At 38.3% G+C, this 19534-nt stretch overlaps 1 protein-coding gene across 9 annotated transcripts in view; it reads right to left on the bottom strand.

Annotated features, from left to right (window-relative positions):
• LOC144330602 (uncharacterized) overlaps window positions 1-19534 on the bottom strand; it is a 159998-nt gene that overhangs the window by 111160 nt on the left and 29304 nt on the right. Inside the window, exon 2 of one of the 9 annotated variants that reach the window (XM_077942813.1) lies at window positions 1149-1246. The exons of the other annotated variants lie outside the window; for them this stretch is intronic. The gene's annotated coding sequence lies outside the window, so the exon portion shown is untranslated. The remainder of the gene's footprint in view (window positions 1-1148; window positions 1247-19534) is intronic. 9 annotated transcript variants of the gene reach the window in all.

A 19534-nucleotide genomic window follows, 5' to 3' on the forward strand; every position in this document is an offset into this window, starting at 1 on the left:
CAGAGCATTTTGCACAGCAGCCCAGACCTGTTGCAGAGCCTTCTCCTGTTCTGAGCCCCACTCAAAACTGGCAGCCTTTTGGATCACTCAATAAACGGACTGGAGTAACACACCCAAATGAGGAATGTGTTACCTCCAAAATCCAAATAGGCCTACTAGGCATTGTGGGTCTTTCTTGGTTGTAGGAGAGGCCAAATGAAGCAACTTATCCGTCACCTTAGAAGGAGTATCTCTACAGGCCCTACATCACCGGACCCCTAGAAATTTTACTGAGGTAGAAGATCCCTGAATCTTAGTTGAATTTATTTCCCATCCTCTGGCATGCATATGTCTCACCAATAAGTCCAGTGTATTTGTTACTTCCTGCTCACTGGATCCAATCAGCACAATGTCATCAATGTAAGGAACCAGCGTGATATCTTGTGGAAGCAAGAAGCAATCAGGGTCTCTCCAAATAAGATGATGACACAAAGCTGGAGTTGATATACCCCTAATGTAGGACAGTAAAGGCATATTGCTGGCCTGGCCAGCTGAAGGCAAATTGCTTCTGGTGGGCCTTATGGACAAGAATGGAGAAAAAGGGATGTGCCAAGTCAGTGGTTGCATACCAGGTACCAGGAGATGGTTAATTTGCTCAAGCAATGAAACCACATCTGGTACAGCAGCTGCAGTTGGAGTCACCACTTGGTTACGCTTACAATAATCCACTGTCATTCTCCAAGATCACCTGTCTTCTGCACAGGCCAAATGGGAGAGTTGAACAGGGATGTGGTGGGGATCACCACACTTGTATCTTTCAAGTCAATGTCATAGGTTTAAAAAAAAATGGGAGGGCCATTATAGAATAAAAGTAACCAAAGAGATATAGAAACAAAATGCAATGTGTAGACCTTAACGGGATCTCATTCAAATAAAAGTAGCTTTAGAAAACATGTTTGGAAATATTAGGGGAAACTAAATAACGGCTATAAAACTATATATTAGTTGGCTGGGTGCGGTGGCTCATGCCTGTAATCCCAGCAATTTGGAAGGCAGAGGCAGGTGGATCACGAGGTCAAGAGATCAAGACTATGCTGGCCAATGTGGTGAAACCCCGTCTCTACTAACAAACAAACAAAAACAAATTAGCTGGGCATGGTGACACATACCTGTAGTCCCAGCCGCTCAGGAGGCTGAGGCAGGAGAATTGCTTCAACCTGTGAGGCTGAGGTTGCAGTCAGCTGAGATTGCACCACTGCACTCCAGCCTGGTGACAGAGCAAGATTCCGTCTCAAAACAACAACAACAACAACCCCCACCACCACCACCCTATATATTAGTTGATATCAGGGATTGTTTGCTTTCCTTCGTGTGATAATAAAATAGTTATTATATGTACCAATGTACTTATTTCTAGAAATATGTGCTACAATATTTAGAAGTGTCATATCCAAAAATTTCTTTAAAATGTTCTGCAGCCGGCTCTGGTGGTGCTTGCCTGTAATCCCAGCTACTCAGGAAGTTGAGGTTGGGGCATCATTTGAACCCAGGAGTTTGAGGTTGCAGTGTGGGTATAACACTGCACTCCAGCTCGAGTGACAGAGGGAGACCCGAGACCCCCCCGCCGTCCCTCAAAAAAGGAAAAAACAATATTCAGCAAATACACGAACACAAAGAGAACTAAAGCAACTATAAAATATTAATTCTTGAATATACTTGATGGGTATGTTGGTGTTCATTAAACTATTCTTTTGACTTTTATGTTTACCTTTTTATAATAAAAATTAGAAAATATCTTTTTCATGCCTCAGTTTTTATGATAATAGTTTATCAACAGGTATAAAACTTAATCTTATTAAGATACATGATATTAAACTCTGCTTAATTTTTTAAAAATATTTTTGTTTAGAGAGACTATTGATTAATCAATATTTATATTTTGAGATAAATTTTAGCTAAATATTGTTCCTGTTAAAAACTGCTGAACAGCAAATACCTGTAGGTGGTGGGATTCTGTGTTATTTATTTTCTGAATTCTCTGGTTATCTAATAATAATTATTATTAACCTTTATTAGATATTTGCTCTGTTTTAAGCACCATGCTACATTTTTTACACATAATTTCTTCTTTATTTCTCACAAAAGCATTTGAACGATTAGAGGGATAGGATTGATGGGAGATGAGACAAACCAGGTGAAATTTTAAAAGGTTTGCATAAGCACTATGAGAAATGAGAGAGGGATATATTCAGGGATGCACAATGGGATTTCCAAGTATGGTTGAGAGCCTAGCTTAGGGAGGATACATGAGGTGATATCATAAAATATAGGTCGTCTACCGTGTGCAACAGTGGTATTTCTTCTTGTTTCAAAGCCCATATGGAAGAACAGAGAAGGTAGATAGATGGATGGGTCCAAGAGTGGGATTGGCAGGGAAAATGCAATAAAAGGATAAGAACACGTGAATTGATCAGGCTGACAAAAAGAGTGATTGAAGGTAATGTACCACGTGATTGAAGGTAATGTACCACATGATTCAGAGAAGCAGTGAAGCCTTGGCTGGAAGGTGGTAGGTCATGGATAAGGGTTATGAGTATGTGGGAGTCATGCACAACAAAGCAACCTTTTTTTTATAGACAAGGACATTAACTGAAGTCAGAATCCACCCATTAGGACATTCTCAAATATACAAACTACCCACTGCAGACAGGCAGAATTTTAAAGTGATAAGACATCCACACTTTCAGTCTTATTTACTAGGAAAAGAGAGCCTTCATGTAGGAAGGTAGTTGAAACTTAAAGAATTGAAGCTGTTTGAGACAGAATTTGGGAGAGAAAGATGTGACAAGCTTCTCCCTTAGAAGTATAGAAATGCATCTGCCTTCCAGATGCCCTTTAAGCAGAGAAATCAGGAACAATAGATCATGGATGAAGGATCTAAGAAATCTGTGAAATGTATGAAATAGCTAAGAAATATAAGAAATCTGTGAAATATATACCATATATATGGTATAGATGGTGTGTTTATTACTGTTTTCTTTGTTTGCCCCTAAAGACTAGAGATAAAATTTTCAATAAAAAGATAATACATGATATATTTAGGAGGCAGCAAAAAAGTAGATAGTTTTTTTTTTTCAAATTTAGTTTTGTAGAGAGAAGAATCTTGAGAAACAGAGTAGGCAGTGGCTTATTTGGAAAGGGAAAGGAGACAAGCTCACTTCTGTGTCTTATGAAAACTACGAGAAATCAAGCCTGAGAAGTTGAGGTTTGACATTTGGGGATTAATAGGCAATAAACACTATCCATGTTGGCCACACATGATGTTAGTACACCTGCCACTATTTATGGTTTCTTTGAAAACGGAATTTCTACTTTTATCTGTCTTTGTTCTTCTAATTGAAGATTATGTTAAGTGTATTTAACTAATGACAGCATGAATGAAAATCCATGCCTAGCACTAGATCAGTTACAATAAGGAATGCCAAAGAGGCACAAGATACGGTGCCTTCTCAAAAGAAATCTACAAATTAAATGTAGAGAGAAGACTTGAACTCAGGAACCAAATGAAGAGATGGTGCGAACAGATGTTTGAGTTTGCTTAGAACCAATCAGTAATGGAGGAAACAACTCTTGTAACTGAAAAAGTTTTATAGAGACGAGCTTTCAAGTGCATTTTGAATGAAGTGCAAAATTTATTGGCGGGTGTTGGCGGCAAACACTGGTTCAGAAAACAGCAATATGGTGAAAATGGGCATGATTTCTATGTGTGTATGTGTGGGGTGGGGTCAAGAGAGAGGGAGAATATTTATAAATTGAACAGCCAAATCTAAGTAAAGAGTCCATTGAGGTTTAAAAATATTTACTAAATGCCTAAATAAAAGACACTTAATTATATGTCAAAACAGAGGAGAATTATTCCAAGTAGAAGATATTTGTTAAGAGCACGGTTAGAAAGCTGGTTAATCAAGGCTAGATGTGGCCATGGCAATCACTAATCAGTATAAAGAAATATTCAAAATTCCAGATGCCCTGTAAGACACATGGAAATGTCTAGAGTTTTCCAAAGTGAAGAATTAAAACATTGTGAAATTGTGCCCTAGTCATAATTTTATTGGTATTCTTTAGCTATCTCTACACCTTGTAGTCTTCATTTTCTTTACTTTGACATGGGCCAAAAGACTGGGTGGCCTTTGGTATCTGAACACACAGGTCTGCTTGCCTTGTCCTTCTTCACCTTCAACTGGACTGTGGCGTGCTGATCTCAAAGGCTTCATCAAATCGTTTTACATCTGTGGGCTTCACGTAGTGGATATGACATAAATAATCAGTTAACAACTTTTCTCACACTAAGGTGCCTCTTTCAAGTTTTATTCAAGCAGGAGATTGCTCCCTTTCTGCCAAATGGCAGGGGGCATGAAAATACTTCCACCACTCAAGAGGGACACAGGCAAAGTCAGAGTATAAACATCAGAGGGAAAGAGAGGAGGATTCACTCTCAGGGCATAGCTAAACAACCATTATTTAGAGAACAGGCTATGAAGGAAAGTCAGTTTTCAAACTTTTGATGATTTACTTTATTTACTTTGAACAACTGAATTTAAAGGATCCAAGATATTTTGTGAATTGCATGAACAGGGAAGCACTCATTCTCATACAGTCTGCATCAAATAGAAACAGGAACAGATGAGAGGATTCAGAATATGATGTAAAACTAGAACAAGAACAGAGACTCCAGACAACTAGAATGGAGCAGTCAGGAAAGGCTCTTCCCTTCATCATACATGAATTATCAGCAAACAGAGAAGAAATTGGAAGTTAATACAAAATCATACCTTATAACTTCTTACACTTAATTTTGTAAATATCTGTGCCATGTCAACTGCTTAATACAATGTGTGTTCTTTGTACTGGAGGACAGCTTCAGTTATTAGTAACTAAACTTCTAATTTATACTGAGGTTTTGAGGTAAAAGACTCTTCTCAGTTTATTTACAAATAGATTTCCTTAACCAATAACTTCAGTCAAAAGATTGTTTTTTAGACCTGAGCAAATACAAGGCATTCCTTAGAGAAAGTGCCTGGACCATGGGTTAAAGCTATCGAAGTTTATCTGTTTGTTCAACAAGTATTTCTTCAGCCAATTTATTGAGATATATGAGCCACAGTGTGCTGGGAGTTAGAGCATGAAATTATACCTGGATATTTCCTTTATCAGTTATCTATTGTTGCAGAGCAAATTGCTCTAAAACTGAGCAATTTAAAGCAAATATTTATTCTATCACAGTTTTTCTGGGTAAGAATCCAGGAGCTGTTTGGTCGAATGGTTCCAATTTAGAGTCTTTCATGAGGCTGCAGTCAGGTTGTTGAGCAGGTCTGAGATCAGTTGGAGGAGCTAGAGAATTGGCTCCCAAGCACACCCAGAGGGCCCGTGGCAAGAGACTTTGGTTTTTTGCCACTTGGGTCCCTCCCTTGGGCTACGCAGGCTATGGCAGCTGGTGTCCCCTAGTGCAAGTGATGAAAGAGGGAGAGAGGGAGAGGGTGTCCGGAGAAGAGGGGAGGGAAAGCCCAAGTCAGAAGTCCTAGTCTTTAGTAACCTAATCTTGGAAGTGATGTATCATCACTACGGCTGTATAGGATTGGCCACACAGACCAGCCCTGGTACAACATGCAAGGAGACCACACAGGGTATGACTACCAGGATGGGGAATGACTGAGGGCCAGCTAGCAGGTTTTTACCTTCTTACCTTTTAATAGTTATATTTTAACTTTAGATATAGACCATAGGAAGGTAAAACAATTACAATCAATAGTTACAGAAGAGGCAACCATGACTTAAGCTGAAGCCTGAAGGATGAGAAGGAACCACTCCTATATAGGGCAGACCCAGACAGCTGCTTTTATATTTTATATTACCCTCATGATAATAGAAATGAAATTAAGGGTGAGTGCATGGTTCGTCTAACCTTGGGATTTTGCTCCTGCATAAATACTTAAAGGCATGTTGACACAGGGCAGGCAAACCCTAAAATTGGGGCTTAGTTCAGGAGGGTTTTTGGCTTCACCCAGCATAGAATTCAAAGGTGAGTGGTGGTGTAAGACAGCAACTTTTATTGAGGTGACAGTGCACAGCAACACAGGTACTGCTCCTTGTGGAGTAGGGCTACGCCATAGGCAGTGTGCCCAGGCTAGCAGCTCAGAGTCAGTTCTGCAGTCATATTTATACCCACTTTTAATTACATGCAAATTAAGGGGTAGGTTATTCAGACATTTCTTAAAAAGGGGGGATGGGGTAGGTGGTAACTTCCAAATGTTGCCATAGCAATGGTAAACTGGCATGACACTGGTGGGCATGTCTTATGGAGAGGTACTTCCACCTCTTCCCTGTTTGAGGTAATCAGAGTTCAAGTCCCTGCCTCCAGAGTCAAGTCCTGCCTCCTACCTCAATGTAACCATCAGGTCTGGCTAATTCCACCTGTCTTTCTTGCTGTCCTGGGCCTTCAAGAAAGACTTTTTGAACTCAATTGAACTCTTAAAAACAAGGCAGTTGGACTTCAGATTCTCCTGCTATTTGTAATTGTGTCATTGTGTTTCTGTGGTCCAAGGATGAACTCTAAGAATGAGCCTACAGAAGGGGAAAAAACATCCAGAGAAGAGAATGAAAAAGCCTTATCATGACTCTTGCACATTTAGAAGTAAAAGTCTGGACAGATGTAACTTTATGGTCCTATACAAGCCTTCTCCATTCCAATCAGGGAGGCATCTATAATCCATTCATCCACAAGAAAAATGTTGCTTCTCTTTGTTTAAAAATATTTTTAATTTAATCATCACTGTTGCTGGCTCTGCTTCAGGCCTCATAATAAACAACATTCTTCCTCCATTGAATTAAATTCACCACCAGGGTTTGCCAGATCCGTGAACTGCACTCTCGACAGAAGCAAACGCTATCTGGAGCGCTCAGAGAAACATCAGTCAGCCTGTCATTGGCATGTTGTTTCTCATAGGTAGGAAATGGAAATTGAAAAGGCTGGTCATGTTCAGAAATACTAATGTGGCCCACGTAGCCATCTTCGGGGTTTTTAGTTAGAAGATGTTCTGTGCCCCGACCCCTGCCCAGCTCTCATGGCAGATCTTTAAAGACTGGCATTAATCATCTGAGTATCATTTGCTTTGTCCACAGACAAGAGCACTGACTATCCAATGAATAAATAATTCCAGAATTAACTGTGCAATGTAAATACAATGCCCAATGGAATGTAAAAACCTTTTAAGCTATAGCCAAATCAACAATGTACTATGCCTTTTGGATAGAGGAAGGGAAAACTTGGTTTCAGCTAACCCTGACCTTTCAAACGAAGCAGAAACCCAGGGATTAACAATGTGCAAGTATATCATGTGCTATGGGTCCTTGCTGCAACAGTTATGGCCCAAACTGGCCCATCCAGAGTTTGATTTAATTGCAACCATTGGCTGGTTTTGCAACATGCAAAAAATAGTATCAGAAGGCGAGGTTGCCTTTCATTGCAGATGACGCCCATGTTTAAGGTCCCTAAGCATGTTGACATGGTACCAGAAGACGGCGTTGAAAGTACCCATGATATGCTTACTAATTCTTTTAATTAATCAGGTTTTAGTCTCAAGAGACTGCTACTTAATTCAGGCTCATCCTAGGTCTTTAGCTATCCTGAGGAACTTTATATTAGGAGGATGCCATATGTTCATACAATTTAGTTATAGATTTAACAATCAAAACAAAGTACCCAGTTATTCAATATTTAAACATCGTGTTTTTTTTCGTGTTTTCTATTGGCAAGGTTTTCTTTCCTCTCAGGGCCATAGTCAATGTATTTGAAGTTTCTTTTCAATGGAAAGTTGTATACATTTTCACTCCACAAAGTCAAAGCTGGGTTGTTCTTGTGTCATGAAACTTACTGAAGCAGCTGAGTTATTATATTGGTGAAATTAATTATTAAAATGAAGACATGCTTTGTTCTGCTTTGAAAGAAAGATAAAAGCCTGAACAATTAAAAATGGTTTTCTATTACAGCTAATGTGCAGTATGGATTCCAACATAATTAGTTGAGTTTGCAAAATTATTTTTATATCATCTAAGGTTTCATTTAACACATTTATAGATTCATTCATTTATTAACTCAAAAATATTAATTGCCCTCTGAGCACCAAATCTTGTGAAGGAAAATGGAAATGTAAAAGTAAATACAACTTAGGTCCTGTTGTTTGTAAGCTCTTTACTGAATAGATCTATGAATTCCCTTGACCCAGGAAGTCAACAAGGTGTTAAATGGACCGTCTGTGGTGCTCTTTCCAAAAACCTGACGTTTCTCTGAGAAATATGTTGTAGCAATACGTTCTCTATTTTGTTCTGGACACAGTCCAAATTTGCCTTATAAAATTTAATTTTACTTAATTGAAATGTGCCTTCTGGTATTTGCAGCGCTCTAATGAGCATAAATCGATTTATTTAAACCAGAGTCATCTTAAGTACTTGTGGGGATTTTTTATTTGCTTAATGGCTATATTTTGTTTTTATCAACATTGGTAGATACTAGTTCTTTTTAAAAATGAATCATAATCACATTCTCTTGTAATTATGTTTTAGAAAACAGAGAAAACTGATGTTGCGTAGTACATTTTTTATACCCAATAAGTATCACTTGATTGGACAATTTCTTCCATTTTCTAGAAATTGACTTCAGCTTGGAACTTTTCCTAATGACAATAGTTTCCAGTATCATCTTCATATATCAACAGAAAAACCACTGATAATTTTCATGAGAAGTTAAATAATTTCTCACTTTGTTTCAAGATGGCATTTCCAATATAGTAATTGCTCAGAAACGAACAGGATAGAAAACCAGCTGCTGAAAAGGTGAAATGTAAGGAAAACACACAATGACATGAAGCTGATATGTGTATGTTTCTTCAGGAGATTCTGGTGCCCTTCCAATTGCCTAAGCTGAGGGCTCACCCATCATTTCACCAGGATTCTGCATTGCTTCCCTCTATCTTTTCTTACCATTGCCTTCTTAGAATTTACGTTAATAGAAACTTAACAGGCCAAGGGCTCTGGTGCTTTGTGAAAAAGTTAACACAGAATGTATCTGCAGGTATAATTCCTTATTTTTTTTTCACAGCCACACTTGGAATCCATAGACAAAACCAAGTCTGTCTGGTCCCATAAAGCTACAAAAATATTTGCAATACCCCCTTGTTTGCCTCCTTAATTTTTACTGATTTATACTTTCTTCTTCCTCCCTCTCACTTTATCAAATTTCTCCAAAAGGCCTTACATAAAAAATCTTTGTGAAAAAAATGTGATTTGAATAGCACTTTCCATCCTCAAAGAATGTCTTAGCTTATTTAATGATAAGATGAATGAGGTTGTCAATTGTTTAACAATTCACTCATTCATTGACTCAGTTGATCAGTCAGGTTTCAGACTAGAACCAAGGTGAAAGTAGAAGAGTTAAAAATAATTAAGTGACTCCCACAGGAACAGTGAGTACCTCTAACTGGCCAGATCTCTGTTTCAAGATACTAATTTTATCTATAATCGTCTAGGCTTCCCGGAGAAATAAGTGATTCCAGGTAAAATTTCCAAACAAGCTTTGGACAGCTTATTGTGCTGGAAAGCAAAGATCTATTTAAAGCATAATTAAGTTGTGTCAATAGAAGTTAGGATCTGACCAGAAAGGCCTCACACTGGTTATATAGGGGATAACTTGAGGCAAAAAAAAAAAAAAAAGACAAACACCAACAGCAATTGTAGCACACTTAACAACAATAATAATAATAATTTAAAAATACTCAGAACCATAAAATGCTTGAAAAATGGCAAGCAAATTCTCTCCTTTTCAGAAAAATGTGATATCATAAATCACTATTTTTTTTTTTTTTTTGAGACAGAGTTTTGCTCTTATTGCCCAGGCTAGAGTGCAATGGCTCAATCTCGGGTCACTGCAACATCCGCCTCCCGGGTTCAAGTGATTCTTCTACCTCAGTCTCCTGAGTAGCTGGGATTACAGGAGTGGGCCACCATGCCCAGCTAATTTTGTATTTTCAGTAGAGAGGGGGTTTCTCCACGTTGGTCAGGCTGGTCTTGATCTCCTGACCTCAAATGATCTGCCTGCCTCAGCCTCCCAAAGTGGTGGGATTACAGGCGTGAGCCACTGTGCCCAGCTGGAAGTCACTAATTTTTAATGTCTAACATAATACAATGATGCATAAAAGACTCATAAATAGAAGTTAAAACCATTGTGTAAAATATCGTGGGGAAACCAGATATTTACAAAATCTCAAAGCGTCACACTCCCAATTATTCACTACTCCAAGGGAAACAGCACCTTTGCAATGGAGTGATGACAGTCCACTGGAACTAAATAATACAATTTAGCTTTACCAAGAGTGGTGATGCAATACAGTAAATTGCACATAATATCATAAATGATGTGCCTTTGCCGAAAATGTTGAACCCTGAATCTAATAATGAGAAAAAATCACGTATAGGCAAAATATGGGCTACTTTACAAGATAACTGGTCTGGTTTCTTCATATAACTCACTGTCATAAAATAAAGGTGTGTTTGTTGACAGTGGGATGAGGAGATTTCTGTAGATTAAAAGAAAAGAAAGAGACATCACAAAAAGATATAATATGTAAACTTTGATTAAAAATTGGATTGAGGTTTGTCAAAGATCAGATGGCTGTAGATGTGTGGCATTATTTCTGAGGGCTCTGTTCTGTTCCATTGGTCTATATCTGTTTTGGTACCAGTACCATGCTGTTTTGGTTACTGTAGCCTTGTAGTATAGTTTGAAGTCAGGTAACGTGATGCCTCCAGCTTTGTTCTTTTGACTTAGGATTGTCTTGGCAATGTGGGCTCTTTTTTGGTTCCATATGAACTTTAAAGCAGTTTTTTCCAACTCTGTGAAGAAAGTCATTGGTAGCTTAATGGGGATGGCATTGAATCTATAAATTACCTTGGGCATTATGGCCATTTTCACAATATTGATTCTTCCTATCCATGAGCATGGTATGTTCTTCCATTTGTTTGTGTCCTCTTTTATTTCACTGAGCAGTGGTTTGTAGTACTCCTTGAAGAGGTCCTTTACATCCCTTGTAAGTTGGATTCCTAGGTATTTTATTCTCTTTGAAGCAATTGTGAATGGGAGTTCATTCATTATTTGGCTCTCTGTCTGTCACTGGTGTATAAAAATCCTTGTGATTTTTGCACATTGATTTTGTATCCTGAGACTTTGCTGAAGTTGCTTATCAGCTTAAGGAGATTTTGGGCTGAGACAATAGGGTTTTCTAAATATACAAGCATGTCATCTGCAAACAGGGCCAATTTGACTTCTTCTTTTCCTAACTGAATACCCTTGATTTCTTTCTCTTGCCTGATTGCCCTAGCCAGAACTTCCAACACTATGTTGAATAGGAGTGGTGAGAGAGGGCATCCCTGTCTTGTGCCAGTTTTCAAAGGGAATGCTTCCAGTTTTTGCCCATTCAGTATGATATTGGCTGTAGGTTTGTCATAAATAGCTCCTATTATTTTGAGATAAGGTTAATATCCAGAACCTATAAAGAATTCAATCAACTTTACAAGAAAAAAACAAACAACTCCATCAAAAAGTGGGCAAGGGATATGAACAGACACTTCTCAAAAGAAGACATTCATACAGCCAACAGACACATGAAAAAATGCTCATCATCACTGGCCATCAGAGAAATGCAAATCAAAACCACAATGAGATACCATCTCACACCAGTGAGAATGGCAATCATTAAAAAATCAGGAAACAACAGGTGCTGGAGAGGATGTGGAGAAATAGGGACATTTTTACACTGTTGGTGTGACTGTAAACTAGTTCAACCACTGTGGAACACAGTGTGGTGATTCCTCAAGAATCTAGAACTAGAAATACCATTTGACCCGGCCATCCCATTACTGGGGATATACTCAAAGGATTATAAGTCATGCTGTTATAAAGACACATGCACATGTATGTTTATTGTGGCACTATTCACAATAGCAAAGACTTGGAATCAACCCAAATGTCCATCAGTGACAGACTGGATTAAGAAAATGTGGCACATATACACCATGGAATACTATGCAGCCATAAAAAAGGATGAGTTCATGTCCTTTGTAGGGACATGGATGCAGCTGGAAACCATCATTCTCAGCAAACTATCACAAGAACAGAAATCCAAATACCGCATGTTCTCACTCATAGGTGGGAATTGAACAATGAGATCACTTGGACGCAGGAAGGGGAGCATCACACACTGGGTCCTATTGTGGGGAGGGGGTAGGGGGAGGGATAGCATTATCCCTAATGTTATATATTATATAATGTTATATATTATATAATAGTATATAATGATATACCTAATGTAAATGACGAGTTAATGGGTGCAGCACACCAGCATGGCACATGTATACATATGTAACAAACCTGCACATTGTGCACATGTACCCTAGAACTTAAAGTATGGTTAAAAAAAAAAATTGGATTGAGGGACAAAGTCTATGGTGGTAAGCAGAATAATGACCTCTCAAAGATGTCCATATCCTAATTCCTAGAACATGCGAATATTATTACAAAGAAGCAAGAATTAAAATTGGTAATAACTGAACTTAAAATAAAGAGATTGTACTGGATTATCCAGATGAACCCAGTATACCACAAATAACTTTTAAGTGGAAGAGAGGAAGAGGAAGGCAAAAAAGGGCAGGTCAATGTGATATGCTATGAGAATGACTTGACTGGCTATTATAGGCTTTGATGATGGACGGTCATGAGCTAAGAAATGTGGGTAGTCTCTAGGAAGTGGAAAAGTTAAGAAAACAATTTATCTCCTATACCTTCCAGAAAGAAACACAGCTTTTTAGGTTCCTTGATTTCAAACCAGTGACAACAATTTCACACTTCGGAATTCAGAACCATAAGATAATAAATATGTGATGTTTTAAGACACTAAATTTGTGGTAATTTGTTTCAGTAATAGGGAACTAATAAAAATTTTGGAACCAGAAGTGGGGTGTTACTTTAACAATTCCTTAAAAAATGTAGAAATGGCTTTGGAATTGGGCAATGGGCAGAGGCTGAAAAAATTGTGTGGGACATGATAGAAAAACCCTAAAGTACTCTGAGACAATTATTAGTGGAAATATGGGTATTAAATGCTTTGTTACTGAGAGTTCAGAAGAAAATAAGGATTTTCTTACTGGCAACTGGAGAAAAGAGGATCTTTGCTTAGAAGGATTGTGTTCTGCAGTTATGTATAAATCAGACATTTTAAATATGTCAGTGAATATTTAGCTGAGGAGCTTTTCAAGCAAAATATTGAAGGCACAACCAGACTTCTTCTTAATGTTCATACTAAAATGTGAGAGAAAAGAGGTAGATTGTAAGAAGAATTAAGGGAAAAGAAAGCAAGAATTCCTGATTTGATAAATTCTCTGTCTATCCAGATTACAAAGAATGCTAAAATTAGAAGATTCGCTGTCAGGAAAGCATGCTCTGGAGAGAAGGTCAAGGGCGTGGCCACATAAACTTTGATTCTTGGAAAGAATTGAAAGGTCAGAGTATTCTCTCATATACAGCTAATTGAAGAGATCAGGTATGCTATTAATGGATCCTCTCAGACAGCCCTGCAGAATCCAGAACAGACGGGGAGAGCTTTTTCTCTAATTGAGTAAATCTCTGTGACATACATCAGAGACACACAGGTTCCTGAGAACTTTATACCAGCAGAAATGTTGCCAAGTTGGATTGAAAGAGAAGAGGGAGCATAAAGTAAAAGAAGGCTGTCATATCCCCAAAAATATATGGCAAAAAGAGGCTGATAAAATTACTGAATAGGAAACATGTGTAACCTTTCATTAAAAAAAAAAAGGAAAAATGGCTCAGAAGACAGAGCCTAAATCCCAAAGGACAGTCATAAGCCCAGAGAATTAATTCTATCCTTTAATTGATATTGAAATTAGTTAAAACTATTTTTTTCCTTCCATTATATCACTTTTTGAAGGGGAACATCTCTATGCCTATTCCAACTGTATTTTGGGGAAAGGTAACTTGTTTCTTGAGTTTCACAGGTCTCTAGATGGAAAGGAATTCTTCTCCAGGTTGTATCATAGCCAGAGCCTCATGCTTACCTGATTTAGATGGTGCGATTTGGACCATTAAACTGATGAGATTTTGGACTTTGAGCTTATGTTTAATCAGTTGAGATTTGGGGGGATATTGGGATTGGGTGGAATTACTTTTCATGTGGAACAGATGTAAATCTTTTGGGGTCAGAGGGAAGAAATATCATGCCCTATACCTAAGATGTCCCTTTAATCCCAGGTCCTTTACATGTGGAAGAGGAAAGCAAAGGAGTCAAAGTGATATACTGTGAGAAAGGTTCATGTGAGCATAGCTGGCTTTGAAGATATAAGAGAGTCATGAGTTAAGGAATGCAGGTGGTCTCTAAAAGCCCAAAAAGGCAAGACAGTGGATTCTCCCCTAGAAGATCTAGAAAGTAATACAGTCCTTCTTATACCTCGATTTTATCCTAGTGAGATCCAATACAAACTTCTGACCTCCAGATGATAGTGTAATAAATCTGTGTTGGTTTTAGGGCACTAAATTTGGAGTGATTTGTTATAGTTACAATAGGAAACTAATATACCTATAAAGATCATTTTAGGGACAATTGGTAAATTTGAATATGGACTGTACATTTAATGACATTATGAAATTATTGTTCATTTTATGAGGTGTGTTAATATTATTGTGGTTATATTGGAACATATCCTCATTCTAGGATATATGCTCTGGAGTATTTAAGGTGAAGTATCATCAGGTTTGTAGACTTTTAGTTCTGCAAAAAATACACAGATATGCACACACAGAGGTAGAAACGGTGAGAGTGAGAGAGAGAGAAAGAGAGAAAGGAAATATGGCAAATATTAAAAATTGGTGACTCCAGATGAAGTATATATATATTTTAGTATAAATCTTTGAATTATTCACTAAGGCTTAAAATTTTTCAACATAAAATGTTGGAAGAAAAATCATTTGAGTTATCTGGGAAAATGCATAAGATGAAAGATTTTCTTCTTTCTTTATTCTTATTAATTAACAATGCAAAGTAGTAAATGATGAAGTGTCAAAATGAATGGTACTGAGAGGTTATAAAGATTCATAGATAGAAGAGCACAGTGTGGCCCTGAGTGCTGATGAAGGCCTTTTGGAGGAGGTAAAACATGAGTTGAATCTTGAAGAGTAAGTAGAGGAATGGGGATGTGCTTTCCATGAAAAGGATGCAGCAGGAGCATGTGAGCTACGTGAGGGGCTGGGGGAATGGAAGAATGAGCCAAGCCAGGGGTATGGAGATCTCAATGTGCCACCCTGGAATATCAAGGAAAGACCCACAGAGTATGGGTCATTCTCCACACCAGGTCAGCTTCAAGAGGGAAAGGAGGTAACAGGTAGGGCACTTTGATGCCAACCAATCTGCATGACAATCCTATTTGAAGGAGATGGACTTCTAAAGATGAGCATTTTCAATGAATGAATACATGATATTTAGAAAAGGAATCAACCAGAAGAAAAACAGAGCTGTAAGATTTAGGAAGATCAGTTTGGTAGCTTGTGATGCATAAAAGAGACTTGGAGGAGTCTTGGATCAGATACTCGGAAAGTAGTTAGGATATTGTTTCTGTAATCTGGTGTGAGGGGACCAATGTCTTGCCCCAGCAGAAAAGCCAAACATAGATTTTTCTTTTTCTTCATTTCTTTTTTTTTTGGAAGGAAGGGTTTGAGGAGAGGTTTTTATTTGGTCTGTTTTATTTAAATATGCTTTCAACTTGCCATCCTCCCAAAAAGCTTCCTTGTATCTATCCAGAAAATAGATAGAATATTTACCTAGTTGGGGGAAGGAGCGCTTGGCTCTTGCTCCTCAGATGGTCTCACCACTATCTTGTGCAAGTCCTGTGTTCTTTCCTTTTCTTCAAGGGGGCTGCCCTTTCGAATCTCAAAAGAAAGTGATTCCTTTCTTCCTATGCATACTGTCTGTCACCCCATCTTTGAAATATTGAATGAAGGCTACCCTAGCTGAATGAATGTGGGAAGAGCCAAGGGATATAATAAACAAACAAGGGTAAAAACAACATAAATAGCATTCCAAAATATCAGTCCACCAAAATTAGAATAATATGTAAGAAATGTTTTACCATATGTAGGTATGAAATGCTATGAGAAAACAGAGAAATCTCCCAGGGCAGTGGGCAAAAGAAGGTGTTAAGAAGAGAGTCTCACAAATGAGAGTCAAATAAACAGAGTGACTATTTTATTTCACCCTTAAAGAATAAACAGGCGTTTATCAGGAGAGCAAGTCAGGCAAGAGGAGGAAAAACGAGAAGTACAACAGCAGCAGAGAAAGAGCAGAGCAGCAAGTAAGATGTCAAGCTCTGAAATCAGACAAGACAAACCTAGGTTCCAATTGCGATTTACCAGCTCTAAGCTGGGTAATCCTGGACAGTTAGTTAAGCTCTCTTAGCCTCAGTTTGCTCATTTGCAAAATGGGGTATGATAATACAGATTTTATAGCTTGTGTGTGAAGAAAAAAATAGATAATGCACATAAAATGCTAAGCACTAAACTAGCATTAACAGAATTAAGGTAATGACAGTAGGGGAGATAAGATTTGAGCTTTATTTTGGGCTGATGAAAGATTTGGTGCCTGACAAGATATGGGAAGAGTGGGGAACAGTGGAGATAGGAAGTGCATTAAAGATGGATTCCAGTCTGGGTAATGGCAGTGACCAATTTAGGCAAGGAGGGCCAGGTTTCTGAGAAGCAGTGAAATCATTCTGGTTTACAGATGGTGAGACTGAGATTTTGTAGCACAGCCATGTGAAAGCACTCTTAGCTGCTGGAAATATGTATAATAGGACTGGGTGCCCTCTCCCTTTTCCAATACAAACTAATAATGCTGAATTGATCTTCCTAATGCAAAGCTCACACAATGAAAAGTCACTGATCACTGCCAAGCCTAAATAGCTCCAAAAATGTCAGAACGTAGAGTTAATTAAAACAGTGAATCATTATTAAACATATTTATCTGCATCGGAAACTATGCTAGGAAGTTATAGGTTACAGTGCCAACAACTGTCCATTATTTCATTATTTAATCCTCCCCATGGTGGACAGAGGGCATTTTAACATAAAAATGCATTGAAGTAATACTGGGAGAAGGAAAAAATAGTATTAAATGGGAAATGTATTTGTCTTGTTGCTGCACTTTGAAGAACTAAGATCCACTGTTTGCCTCCAGAATAGAATTGTTAGTGTGTCTTTCTTTGGCTGACTGCAGGATGCTGACCAGATAGAGTTATGAGCCAGAAAAAGGCAAAAAGAAGGAAAATGAAGAAATGCAGCAGATCCAGTGAGTAAGTACCCAGTTGAGGAGGTTTCTGTATAACATGGAAGGCCACATCATGGGCACAGAACATAATTCTTTTGTACCTTCTTTTTAACTTTCAGAATTTTTGTAAGCAATTACCAGGAAGAAGGAATTCTTCTGGTAATAGATTGTCCCTGTGTGCCATCCTGATATAGTAGAAGAGGAGAGTGATACAGGGGTCTGGCACTCAGGAGTGAAGTTAGGAGTTGAATGCAGTTTTTGGGGATCGTTGAAGTCAGAGATTTGGCAAAATCACCAGGAAAGAGCATAGATTGAGAAAAGAGATCTTGAAGGATATACCTGAAGACAAAATTAAGTTTTAATGTGGACGTGGATAAAAGAGTCACTAAATAAGACTGAGCAGAGTGCCTATAGAGGCAGGGAAGAATCTCAGAAAAAGTGGTGTGAATGAGAAGAAAGAGAAAGGAAAACTTCCACTGGATTGTGTCATTGTTCTACTTGCAGTCATCAGCAGACCAAGTTTAGCCTCCTGGAGATGGCAGAAATCAGATTTTAGTAGGCTGAAGTAATAAGGAATTAGTAAAGGCAGCAAGCTCAGAACATTCTTTTTAGAAATGTGGCTGTGAATGTATGAAGTATTAATGGGATTATACTTAGAAGAAAACACTGATAAGAGGGCAGCAAATTGCTGACATAGAAGAGGGTGAAGCATGTTTACACGTAGAGGTGTCTATTTGCAGCTAAGGATGTCAGTGGATGTTTCTAATGTTGTTTGCATGTTTGCTGTGTCTTTAAGTAAAATAATAGCTTGAACTCTAAATTAGGCAGGCACTGGTTTGAAAAGATGCTGGTGTCAAAGCCCCAGATGTCACCTGACAGGTCTTGTGGAAAAGTAAACAAAACAAACAAACAAAAAAGGCGGAAACACATGTAGCATTGGAACTTAGCAACTGTCAAATAGGAAACTGTAGTTTTCAGTAGTCTTTATTCAACTCAGACACCTGTTTCCAGTGACAATTCTAAGGCCCCACATCCGCTTTGCTAGAACCGCACTGCCCTGATTTGCCTTTCCCTCTGCTGGGAAACCTGTTGTGATAAAGACATTTATGTTAACTCTCTTTCCTTCCTTTCTATAAATACATACCTATCCTTCTCTTTACTATATCCCTTCTTACCTTTGTGAGTGACAGTGTAACTTAGCTAACTCACTTATATGGCACATCTATTACATGCCAGTTCCATAAAACAGCTAGGAGATCAAGGGAAAATAGCTCTGGTTATGTTCTCAGTTACCAAATTTAAGTAGAGTGAAGTACATCAGAATCACCTAAGGAGATATTTCAAAATATACCTGCTTCTCAGAAATTCTGATAGGCTGCCAGATATTATAGCTCCTTCGTCCTCCCTCTCTACCTTCCAAGAATCACAACACCAGAAACCACTGGTAGTGTTAGAAATGTTCCATGCCTATCAAGGGTGTTGTGTGCCACTGATTTCAAAAGAGTGGGATACATATAAACACACTATTACAACACAGTAGCCTAATTTAATCTCACATTATTCGCTAATTCTTCAAGTGGACTTCTCTTGGGAAGGCATCAGATAAGCCACAAGGAGAGCTTTCTAAACAACTCCAAAGGTCCTTAGAACAATCAGGAATGAAACGTCACAGGAAACGGCTGGTAAGCGGGGCCTTGGTGTTGTTTTAATTCACATATTCAAGGATATGCTACCTGGATATCTGGATTCTGAGTGATTCAACTTTTCTGAAGTAAGCAGTATGTGCTAGACCAGCTGAAATTCATTAATAAAACGAATTCTCTGTCAACAATAGTAATTGCTCTCTAAGGGGGGACCAAGGACACTAAACAGTGTGATAATCATGTTCTGCTGGGAGTAAGCCTGTGGGCTAGAGGGAGGGGCACACAGAGGCACATGGAATGACTCTAAAAAGAGTTAGGGAAACCTTCCTGTAGGCGGTTTTCTGTGACAATGAGTTTTTACAGTTCAGCAGAGGCATTAAACGCTTTAACAGAAAAGAATGGCCAAAAATTGAAACTCTGGATCATGGAAAAGTTGGTAGGTGTCTTAGTCTTTGATATGTTGCTGTAACAGAA

Source organism: Macaca mulatta, chromosome 8 (assembly GCF_049350105.2).
Source record: "Macaca mulatta isolate MMU2019108-1 chromosome 8, T2T-MMU8v2.0, whole genome shotgun sequence".
Classification (NCBI taxonomy): domain Eukaryota; kingdom Metazoa; phylum Chordata; class Mammalia; order Primates; family Cercopithecidae; genus Macaca; species Macaca mulatta.